Source organism: Rhododendron vialii, chromosome 7a, assembly GCF_030253575.1.
Source record: "Rhododendron vialii isolate Sample 1 chromosome 7a, ASM3025357v1".
NCBI classification, from domain to species: Eukaryota; Viridiplantae; Streptophyta; class Magnoliopsida; order Ericales; family Ericaceae; genus Rhododendron; species Rhododendron vialii.
Window position 1 is genome coordinate 2,781,065 of NC_080563.1, and position 11,881 is coordinate 2,792,945.

Here is an 11,881-nt window from a genome sequence, read left to right on the forward strand (position 1 = left end):
CATCTGTCCTTCCGCTAACTTCGTAAAAAAATACACTGAAAATCAGATCTAGATCTATAAAAGAAGAGATTTATAAAGAGAAGAAAACCATGAGTGATGGAGAAAAACAAACCATGAGTAAAACCAATGTCTATTGTCGATAAAAAAAAAGTACCCATGTCTGTTGAGTAATGTGAGAAAGAGCACGGGCGGTGTGAGAGAACCATATTCTCCCTGTTCCACGTCCACACGTTCAACTGAGTTAAGTTTTAAACCCATAAATTATAGAGCTCAATCAAAAAGAAGGTAAAAATGAAGTGCTATTTTTCGAGGTGAATATGCGTACACGATGGGAAATATTGAAAATGGCCAAAGAAAAAGTAAACAAAGGGCTACCAGAAAAAGTCCAATTTAGGAACACCTTAGCTGTTGGGGTTCGTCAATGGCAAGAAGAGAGAGAGACAGAGAGAGAGAGAGTTGGGTGATGTAGAATTATTAAAAGTGTGGGGTTATTTTTGTCATTTGCTTCAGTAATCTTCAAATATTCTGTCAGTGCATTGAAAAAAGCAATAAATAAGCGTGCGTGATGCTCACTATGGTACGCCCTTAGGGCTGACAATAGCTTTTGCCAATCGTATAATAAGAGAAAGGCTGCACATAAAAAGAAAAGGGGAGCACGGTTCCACTTTTTTGTAAAGAAAGAGGAATAGCCCTAGGTTTGGTCCCTATTAAGGAGCTCATTTCCTGGATGGAAGAATGCAGTAATCGGGCAAGACCTATAAGTCTATCTGCCTTGTTTTTTTCACAATTCAAAAAGAATTTTTCAAAAAATTTCTCCTAGATTCTTCCTACTTCCAATATTTCTCTCTCCACTTATTACTCCTACTATTTTTCAAAAAAAATTTCAAACTCCAATCCAAACAAAGCAGAAGTCACTTAAGAAAGACACCCTTTTTCGCCAGCTTTTGAGCCCACCGGAAGTCTAGGAATTGTTCATCGCAGCTCCATACTATGAATGCTAGAGGACTATTTCTATTTTGATTTTTGGCAACATGTCAAGTTGTATACTTACACTACAATAGAAAGGGCAAGGTTAAATCTGACGTGCAAAATGATTTATATCCAATGTCAAGAAGCCTCCTAAATTTTCCAATTTTTTCTCAATCTGTTAACTAGAGATGAAATGGTATCAAAGAAACGTGTAAGGCATTAGACAATACGTAATTTGTTACGATATCATTGCTGGAGTTTTGTTAACATTTGCTTCAAAAGTTGGTATTAATTAGTTAATTTTTGTACTTGTGTTGTATTTTTTTTTCCTAAGCCTATCAGTTTCTGTAATTGACATACAAAGCAAGATGCTTTAGATGTGCTTTTAATTATTAGACACGCTTTATCTGGTAATTTGTTTCTTATTTGTTTCCTTTGTTTCTGAACCAGGATGTCACCAGAGTCTGTTCCGTTGGCAATGCCTCCAAAGAATGAGTGTGGAGAACAAGAAGAGGTGTGGGGACATTGAACACGAAGAAGAGGTATGGAGTGGTCCTTCAAGCAAAGATTGTGATGAGATAGAAACTACTAAGGTTAGGAAGGAGGAAATAGAAAATTGTGAAGATAAAGTTGAAGAACCAAAGGAAGGAATGACATTTGACACATCAGAGGACGCATATCGTTATTACTTAAGACATGCAAGAGAAAAAGGATTTGCTATTGCGAAAAAGGATCCGTTATTACTTAAGGATTTACTTAACAAGCTTGAACCAATTTAGGCCTTCTTTTCCAAGTTCACAAAGCTTCTTCATTGGTCAAGTTTGGAGAGGTCAATCAATTCTTGTGAGCAGCCAAGGTTGGGGAGGACAATCAAGTTTTATGGAAGACCAAGGTCAATATTGGGGGGGGGGGGGGGACTACAACCAAATCTACTACAAACTCAAGGGTATGGCTGTGAAGGACAACCAAGTTTCATTGATATGATGAATGCAGCGAATAATAATGGAGAATAGTTCACTTGGTTGTTCTATGAAATGATGAATATGTATTGTTATTTTGATTGGTCATGACATTGATGAATCTGTAATAGTATTAGTATTATGATTGCTTTATTGAACCTGTGAATGTTGCAAGGTTGCAATGTGTTGGATTATATTGGATGAATGCAATTTATATTAGTCAAAAGTATTGTGTCATATCCGTATCGTATCTTAAAAGATGTATTATGTCATATCTATATCCGTATTTCTGAAAAATTCGATAGAGTTTCCCTTGTTTTTAGTCTAGCCCGACGTCAAAGCATCTTAGTTAGCAACCGTAGCAACAAAAAAAAGAGCAAAACAGCAGTTCATGGCAAAAACCCATTCCCATTGTTTCAGAAATGTTCAAGGTAGATAGAACCTCTGAAGAAAAAAAAAAAGAATCAGGCCTTGCCTTAAGAGCTTCAAGACAATAACTAATAAAGAAAACCTATGTAGAGAAGTTCCAAGAAGTTGACACCATAGTGATATTTGAATTTCATAATGTACCACTTTGAAACTAATACAACAAAAATGGAGTACAAACTTGTATCTTTTTAAATAAGCCATGAAACATTGTCAAATTGAAGCAAAGGCCATGAGCCGAACATCATCATCATCGTCTACCATAAGTTATATTACAAGTAAAATGAAAAAGAAAAATCCTAAGTGTAGCTAGCATCTCTCCCTCTTGCATAGCATCATCAGAACTGAATTTTGGAGTTGTGGAACTATTTTGTGCTCTCCCTCTTGCATAGCACAATTCAAAGTAGTGTCGTGGTACTCCTTGTTCTTGATCTTGGTAGGATTCTTCTAAAAATCTGAAAGTAGGTCAACTAGTGAACAACACAAGATCATGTTATAGTTTCTAGAAGCAGATTTTGAAGTTTGGATAATGTGCACCAATAATAGAGAAACATAATCAAATGAAAATAGCTACAAACAAAGAAACTTGAACCCATGACCTTCATCTTGCAGAAAAATAGAACACAACTTGCAAACAATGAGATTCTGTCCTTATTGGCGATCTAAATACATAACAAGAAAATTCAAACCATGACAAGAATGGCAAGAAAATTGTGCTTAAAATATTTCGGTTATCAAACAGTTGAACACTCACTATGTAAAAGTGGGTTAGTGTGGAATGAGCCAAAGTCTTGTGGATTTGTAGCCAATGTATCATATAAAATTGCATATGCTTTGCTTTGAAATGGGCAAGAAATGGACACTGATCCACAAGACAGCTTTGGGGATTTGGCAACAAGACACTGATTATGATTAGCCTTTAGGGGTCGTTTGGATGCAGTAAAAGAAGAGGGATAAGTAATACCCCTCATTTTAGACCTGGGGCCCATCTCTTGCCCTCGTTTGGGAAGGCAACTCGCAGGGGTATTCCATAATCCGGCACCTTCAGTAAGACCGGAGAAGAGGGGATTTGCCGGTCTTATTTTGATAGGGTTTGAGGTGTTATTAAGTTATCCCCCCAATATCCTGCAAATTGGACGATTTTACCCCTCTTTATCCCCCTCCCTCAACTCGCCTGAATTTTTGAGATGAACAACCAAACAAGAACAGGAAGAAAATAAGAACAGTAGATCGGAGAGAGGGAGGACTAATCAGGTGGTGACGTTCACCAGGAATCGGAGAGAGGGAGTGTGGTAGCCGTTCTCTCTTCTTTTTCTCCTCCTCCTTCTGATGTTGCTGTTACTGTTGCCGCCATTCTCTTTCTTTCTCTCTCTCTTTTGGTGATAAGAACAAAAAGAAGGACAAAGGAAAGTGCTTGTTTCTTACCACCCTACCACTAATCAATTAAAATGAACACTTTGACCCATCTTAAAAAAAGAAAAAACATCTCAAAAAAGAACATTTTGACCGGAAAAAAATTAATATGAACACTGTAAGGCTTGGTGTGGGAGAAAGCCGAGAAAAAAATTAAATGTTTCAAATTTCAATTCATTTGAATCGATGGAAAGATTTTAGTTTCTGATCATTTTATCATAAATGGTCATAACTAAATTTTGGCTCTATGGCTCTTGTTAGTTAGCTCTAAGAGATTTGGTTCTACGATTTTCTTAGGGATAATTAACGAGAGCCCTATAGTCAAAATTTAATTATAACCCTTTAGAATAAAATGATTAGAAAATAAAATTTTCTCACCGATTCAAACGGACTAAAATTTGGAACACTTAATTTTTACATCATCCACACTTAAAAACATAGGAAATTATTTTTAAAAACTTTAAAAAAATGAATTTTAATTGTTTTTACTTATTAAATTAATTAAATTATTATTGAATTAAATTATTAATGCTCAATTATGAAAAAGTAATTAATTTTTACAATTTTATATTAATCATAATGAATAATCTAACTTAAAACTGCATAAGGGTAAAAAAGTCATTTGACAGCTTTTTACATCATCCACCATTCCTTATACCCCCAATTTATCACTTATCCAAACAAATTATTATTTAATCCTCCTTCTCTATTACCTCATCCAAACAACATACTATTTAATTCCCCCTCCATAAATCTCACATCAATGTGGGACATCCCTTATTAACTAATACCCCATACTATCTTATCCTCATTTATTAACTAATACCCCAAATTCTTTCCCGTATCCAAACAAGCCGTTAAACATAGTCTATCTACTTTTATGATGCACCTGTTCACTCAATTTTGAACAGGATTATTACTAAAATGGTGATTATTACTTACAGAATTGGATCTAAATCTATTGTTTCCGAGTCCGACAATAATAAAGCAGAATTTGCTCTTGCTACACTGTCTACGGCCTTAAACCTTGTCTGATGGCATGTTACGGGAGTAAACTCATTTTCTTCTCGTTGTAAATTTCCCAACTTGCGCATTATGGCCTAAGTGTAACTGCAGCAGGACATTAAATAGTTGCAGAAAACTGAAGACCAAGAGAATCTGGCCGTAGAAACTCACTCTTGTACACTATACCCACGGATTGTTGATTGAGCAATCGATTTACAATAGATAATTGACCAGAGTCCCCATTCAACACAATGAGGTGAGAATGTAGGTGGGTTGCAGTATTTTGCTCCATTTAACCTCAGTCTTTTAGTAAAATTGGAACCCTATATATTTTTTTTGCAAAAATCCCCGATATTTATGAATTGAAATTGGAACCCTAGATCAATTGATACCAGCATTCGAGATTGAGAGATACCTTCGTCGACGTATGGCGGCGGCGGCGGCGGCGGTCGAGACCTGCTTGAGCCGTTTGAAATCGATACCAGGGATTATGGTTCGAAGCTTGTCGGCGTACGTTGGTGCATGGTGGTGGTTGGCGATCGTGGAGGCATCTTCTTCGTTGGTTTCTTTGGCAGTGGTTTGGGTTGGTTGTGGTGTCCCCTCCCTCCTCCTCCTTCTTCTTCTCTCTCGTAGTCGTAGGCCGACTGATTTAGGGAAAAGCAGGTTTGGGGTTTTTTTTTTTTTTTTGACTCTCCAAAACGACGTCATTTTGGGGTGTGTAGTGGATGGTGTTGTGGATCATGTTCTGTACGTAGCATTCCTGATATGTTTCAGGGTATAAAGACCAAGAATGTTACGTACACTACATCACTTACTACACCATCCACTACATGCACCAAATCAACGTCGTTTTGGGGCGTCCTTAAAAAAAATCAAATAAAAGAATCAAATCTCAAAATCAAAACGTGTTCCCCGTTTCTCCTCTCAGTCGTGCAGAGGAACGGAGAGATAGAGAAGATGGGGCACCACACCCAACCCAACCCAACCCACCGCTAAGCACCACCACTGCCGATCGACGACAACGACGGAGAGGACGCCTCCACGACTGCCGACCACCACCGCCGTACGCCGACGAGCTTCGAATCACAATTACTAGTATTGATCTCAAAGGTCTCGACGGCCACCGCCGCCATACACCGACAAAGGTCAGTCTATCAATCATTCTCGAACGCTGGTATTGATCGAACTAGGGTTCCAATTTCAATTTGTAAAAATTGGAGATTTTTGCACAAAAAATTAGGGTTCTAATTAGTGTTCTAATTTCAATCAGTTTTGGGGCATTTAATGCATTGTGAAATTTCTTGGGTTGTTGTTGGAACCAAATCACAAGGCTGCTTATGTACAATTACATGCCTAATGGGAGTTTAGAAAGTTTAGGTATGGCTTTGTTCTTGGTGTGGTTGAATATATGTCGAAGTGCCTAAAGGGAGGTCGTAAATAGATGAATTTGACATGGATACCATCACATGACCTGTGAAATGGAAGGGAGCAGGGCACAATGCATTGAATAGAATTTTGCTTTTGTAGTGTATGTTAGTCTGTTTGCTTGGATTCTTTTGGAAGAAAGTATAGATATCTTTGTTTTTTTTGGCTATAAGGGTGCAAACAAAAAATGCTAACATGTACTTGCTTGCTATACATCATTGGGTTGAAATGTCCTCTGTTATGAAGCTGTGAAAAAACGAGGAAATTACGTGCTGAAAATCATTTGGTTGGCATAATGGTGTTGGTCTTGAGAGGACTTCCTGGATTGGAAAAACTATTGTGTTATTTAAAGATGTAGCATAACATAGAATTAGAAAATCTTTAGACCCTTCTGCAATATTTCTCTTCCTACTTAGTTTTGCACATTGAGATTGTTAATGCATCAGCTGTCATGTATTGGAGTTTAGATTCAACGTGTAGATTCTTGCTACAACTTTTGAAGTGTGTTATTGATTAACTTATTGATCTTATATGGTTGATAGGTTATTGCCTGTAGACTATCACCAGATTGGGCTTTGTTGAGCCAACGCCTAATCAGTCACAAGGATGGCCAATGGCCTTAAAAGGAAGTGATTTAATTGGCATTGCTGATACAGATTCTGAAAAGACTTTAGCATATCTGCTACCTGCTTTAGTTCATGTTAGTGCACAGCCTCAGATCATCAAGAAGGTGAGCACAAAGCTATGCAAGAGGGAGAGCACAAAGCCAAAAAATGCTAGCGACACTTAGGATTTTTCTTTTTCATTTGGCTTGTAATATAGCTTAGAGCATCTCCAACAGCCTCAAACTGTTTCTAGGCAAATTGTCTAGGAATTATCTCAAAAATTATTTTAGCTAGCCACCAAATGGTTGAGGTACCCAACAGCCAAGGCAATTGGGCTATGCAAAAGGAATAATCCCAAAATTCAGTCTCCCAAAACCACCGGAAAACCCATCGTTAAACTCATTCCACCCATCGGAAAACCCAAAGATTCAGGCAATCACTAAACCATCTCTCTCTCTTGGAAAACCCAGTTGATAACCATCTCCCAAATCAAACCTCAATCCATGCACAAACTGAAAACCACCTTCCAGAAAACCATATTCTTCCACAAAATTGAAAACCACAAACCGATAGCACAAATCAACAAAACAATTGATAACCCACAACCCACAAATTGAAAACAACAGCGAAACCCACAAACCCATATGAATGATTTTGCCGCCGCTGCCGCAGTCGAGTTGTTTGTTTCTGCCACCGTCGAGTTCGATTTTGGCCGCCATCGAGTTCGATTTGGCCGCCATCATTTTCGTGGAATTTAATTTTTCCGTTGCCGATCTCGTTTCCGACATCGTTGTTGTGCAGTCTGGCTCTGAAAGTTGCAAGATTCAAAGAGAGAAATTACCGAAGCGAGGGAGCCGTACCTCGCTCGTACCAGCGAGGTACTATAGCAGACAACCTATTCCCCGAGCTTGGAGCTAGTCTGCTGCGAATGGGTTTTTTGGGTTTGGGCTCATCAAAGTGACGAAAATCCTCATTTGCTTAGGCCATTGGAGATGCTCTTAGGGTAGATAATGAGGATGATGTTCGGCTCATGGCCTTTGCTTCAATTTGACAATGTTTCATGGCTTGTTTGAAAAGATACAAGTTTGTACTCCATTTTTGTTGCTTCATTGGTTTCAGAGTGGTACATTTTGAGATAATGAGCGGTACATTATGAAATTCAAATAACTCTGGGTTTATTGTTCTACTTCTTGTGGTGTCAGCTTCCTGGAGCTTATCTACATAGGTTTTCTTTGTTAGTTATTGTCCCAAAACTCTCAAGGCAATGCCTGATTTTTTTCTACTTCAAAGCCATACAAAGTGCTATCTGCCTTGAACATTTATTAATGGGCATGGTGGTTTGCCTTGAACTGCTATTTTGCTCTTTTTTTTCTGTTGCTACAGCTGACTAAAACGCTGTGACATCAGGCTAGACTGAAAACAAGGGAAACTCTGTCAAATTTTTTCAGAAAATACATTAAGACACATTTTTCAAGATACAATACAGATACGACACAATATGTTTCACTTTGTCATTCCCTAATTGGGAGTTGACAGAGTACCTGACAAGTATGTCTTTAAAAGATGGTGTGAAAATGTGAAGAGGGTCCATAGTAAAATTCGGATCAGTCAAACATATCATGTCGTATCCGTATCGTATCTTGAAATACGTGTCTCATGTTATTTTCTGGAAAATTGGACAGACCCTTGTTTTTGGTCTATATTTAATGAATGCAATTTATGGTTGTACGTATCGTATCTTGTATCTTGAAAGATGTATTTGATGAATGCAATTTATGGCAGTCTGTATCGTGTCCATATCATATCTTGAAAGATGTATCGTATCTTGGATTATATTGATAAATGCAATTTATGGCAGTATATATCGTGTCCGTATCGTATCTTGGATCTTGAAAGATGTGTCTCAAGGTATTTTCTAAAAAATTCGACAGAGTTTCTCTTGTTTTTGGTCTTGCCCGACGTCATAGAGTCTCAGTCAAACACATTGTCATCATTACTCAATAAGTTGCCACAATAACAAACCATTCTAGATTGCTATGAATTAAAAGAAAAGAAACCAACAGTGCCATCCATCAACCCTATCAACAAATTTGAGCATTTGAACAATATATCCTGACCATGTGATAGCAAAAAGAACTAGATTGCTCTCCAATTAAAAAAATACATAATATTTTACAAAAGAGGCATGAGCCGAACATCATCATCATCGTCTACCCTAAGCTATATTACAAGCAAAATGAAAAAAATCATAAGTGTCACTAGCATCTCTTCTTGGCTGGATGCTCCATACACCAAGGGGAACTTGATTTTGGAGTTGTGGAACTGCTTTGTGCTCTCCCTCTTGCTGGGATAGTAGCAGTTTTGATGATCTTTTGATCTGGATGCAAAAAGCACCTAATTACAAGATTCGGATCTTCAGTTTTCAGTATAATAAGTATGTTGCTTTACCCTTAGGCTCTTCGCAAACAGCCACAGTAAACAAAGAAAGCAGCAAATTGCATATTCCAGTATAAGAATTATTGGCAGAATGAGCAGAGGAAAGTCAGTAGCAGATTCCAATATAGGTTTATGAATTCAGCAGTTTACAACATGGCCATAATGCTGCAAAAGATTCAATCAGCAGCACAAACTAGTATCAACAACAGCAAAAAATGAAGCAACAACATCAATCCTTGACAAATTACCCAAAAAAACATCAATCCTTGACAACAGTAAAAGCAGCAGCAGCAGCAGTCCTTGGCACTAATGTTCAAGTGTTGAAAGCGTTAAACCCTACCTAGAAAGGGTTAAACCCTCACATTAACATGCTCAAAACACACAAAGATCACTCTAACTATAGTTCAAGAGTTGAACTAACAAAAAGGCCAAATTTGGCTACTATTTCTTAGCAACTGATGTACATATTAACAATTCAAGATTTGATTATAAGTACCATTCTAGAAGTAAATTCAAGTAAATTGATTGAGAAACACAAAGCCAAATATCTAATGAAATCAATTGGGACATAAGTAAATCAATAGATGATAAAACTACAATGCTAAGGTGGGGTGGTTATCCATGGTGATAAAAGAGAACTGCAGACGAAAAAGGAAGCTCTTGTGGTGATTAAAGTGACCTCAATTGGTATAAGCTCATTGAAGTTTTCAGTAGGTTTTAAACCTTCTCAACTTATGAAGTCAGAACAAAATTCTCCTTTTCCATTGAACATCATTGTTAGACAAGTAATATGAACAAGTAATATATACCAATGTATGTATTACTCTCTTCCAAATATTCTCCGGCTTCAGTTTGCTCTCCTCCAAATATTCCCCAGTTTCCTCTCTGAGATACAATTTGATTTCAGTTCCATGCCCAAGTTGTTCGTTCCTTGAATCCTCAAAAAATGCGCCATCAGCCTTCGATTCCCAAACATACCTGGAAACCAATGATTAAGATATAGTTACAATTATTCGGCTAACCTTTTGATCCGCAATTAGAATCCTATTTTTATTTTTTTTTTGCAAAAACCCCAATGTATACGAATTGAAATTGGAACCCCAATTCGATCGATACCAGTGTTCGAGAATGATCGAGAGACTAACCTTCGTCGGTGTACGGAGGCAGTGGCCGTCGAGACCTTTGAGATCAATTCTAGTAATTGTGATTCGAAGCTTGTCGGCGTACGGCGGTAGTGGTCGGCAGTCGTGGAGGTGTCCTCTCCGTTGTTGTTGTTGTCGTCGGCAGTGGTGGTGCTTGGCGGTGGGTTGGGTTGGATGTGGTGCCCCTCTTCTCTAGCTCTCCGTTCCTTTGCACGACTGAGAGGAGAAACGGAGAACACGTTCTGAATTTTGAGATTTGGTTTTCTTTTTTTTAGGAACGGTCCAAAACGATGTCGTTTTAGAGCGTACAGTGGACGGTGCGGTGAGTGATGTAGCTTACATAGACGGTCTAAATTTCAAAAAAAGGACCCACGTTTTCGCTCCGGTACATTGATGCTTGTGCATTTCCCACAGTTCTTGTTTGTTTTGTCCGCCGTAATCTAGGGTTTGGTACCATTTCAAAAAAAACTAGGGTTTGGTACTCTGTGTGGAGAATCCACCCTCACCTCCACATCACAACCCTGCGTTTCCTTCCCTTTTCCACCACCACCACCACCACCACCACCACCGTATTCGACCGCCATCCCTCAATATCAGCAACGTCGTTGAAGGATCTGACATCAACCAGAGTACCTGTACGTTTCCATCCATCCAAACGGCAAAACCTCCTTCATAACCAGGCGTCTCACACTCAAGTCTTCTAGCAAATCCCCCAATAGCTACGAGAGAACTCAACTCCTTGTCGTACTCCGAAGAAGACGCATCCTCAAGAGGATTAAACAGAGCCAGAAAAGGAGCTCAACTTCATTCACCCGCACCTCCCCACGAACTCCTGCACCTCTTTCCACTAAAACGAATCATCTCAGACGCTCCCCAACACCATCGTCCCTCAGCTCCAAGGACCTAAGACCTGATGCGTAGCTAGTTCGTGGTTTCGTCTTATCAGCGTGCGTTCAAGTTTGATCTTCTTCTTGTCGGTGAAATCTCTCTCACTCTCCCCGACCGGTTTTCTTCCTGAAACAATCAGTGTTGGTTGACTCGGTTTCAGTTTTTAGCGAATTCGGTTTGGAAAGTTAACCGCTAAGTGTCAAAGACGAATGAGGATTTCCTTCGAACGAGAGTTTCGCCGGTATAAAGCCCGCCGCCTCGCCCGACGCAGGTTTCTCCATGCCACTAAATTTAGTTTATTAAAGAAAGCTTTCTTCCGCTCCCGCTCTATCTCCCGCTCCCGTTTGATGGAAAGATTCTACGATCAAATGAAGTCGGTCTCAGTTTTGGTATATGTTTTTGATGTAACCGAGGGGGTGCCTAAAGACGGGGATTGTCGTATTAAATCATTTGATCTTACTTGCGCTCAACATGGATCGGGCTTCCTAATAAGCCCGAACGGCCACATTATTGTGGCGTCCCATGTTATAAATGCTGCAGACGATTCAGATAGAGACACTGCTTCTGCAGATAGAGACACTGCTTCTGACGATTCAGATAGAGACACTGCTTC

The 11,881-nt window shown here is 38.8% G+C and overlaps 1 long non-coding RNA gene across 1 annotated transcript; it reads right to left on the bottom strand.

Moving 5' to 3' along the window:
* Positions 1–9,787: 9,787 nt before the first annotated feature.
* Positions 9,788–10,513, bottom strand: LOC131333472 (uncharacterized). Its single transcript, XR_009201806.1, has 2 exons — positions 10,384–10,513; positions 9,788–10,216 (listed from the first exon to the last, which is right to left on the bottom strand). It is a non-coding gene; the product is annotated as an uncharacterized LOC131333472 (long non-coding RNA).
* Between the last annotated feature and the right edge of the window lie 1,368 nt (positions 10,514–11,881).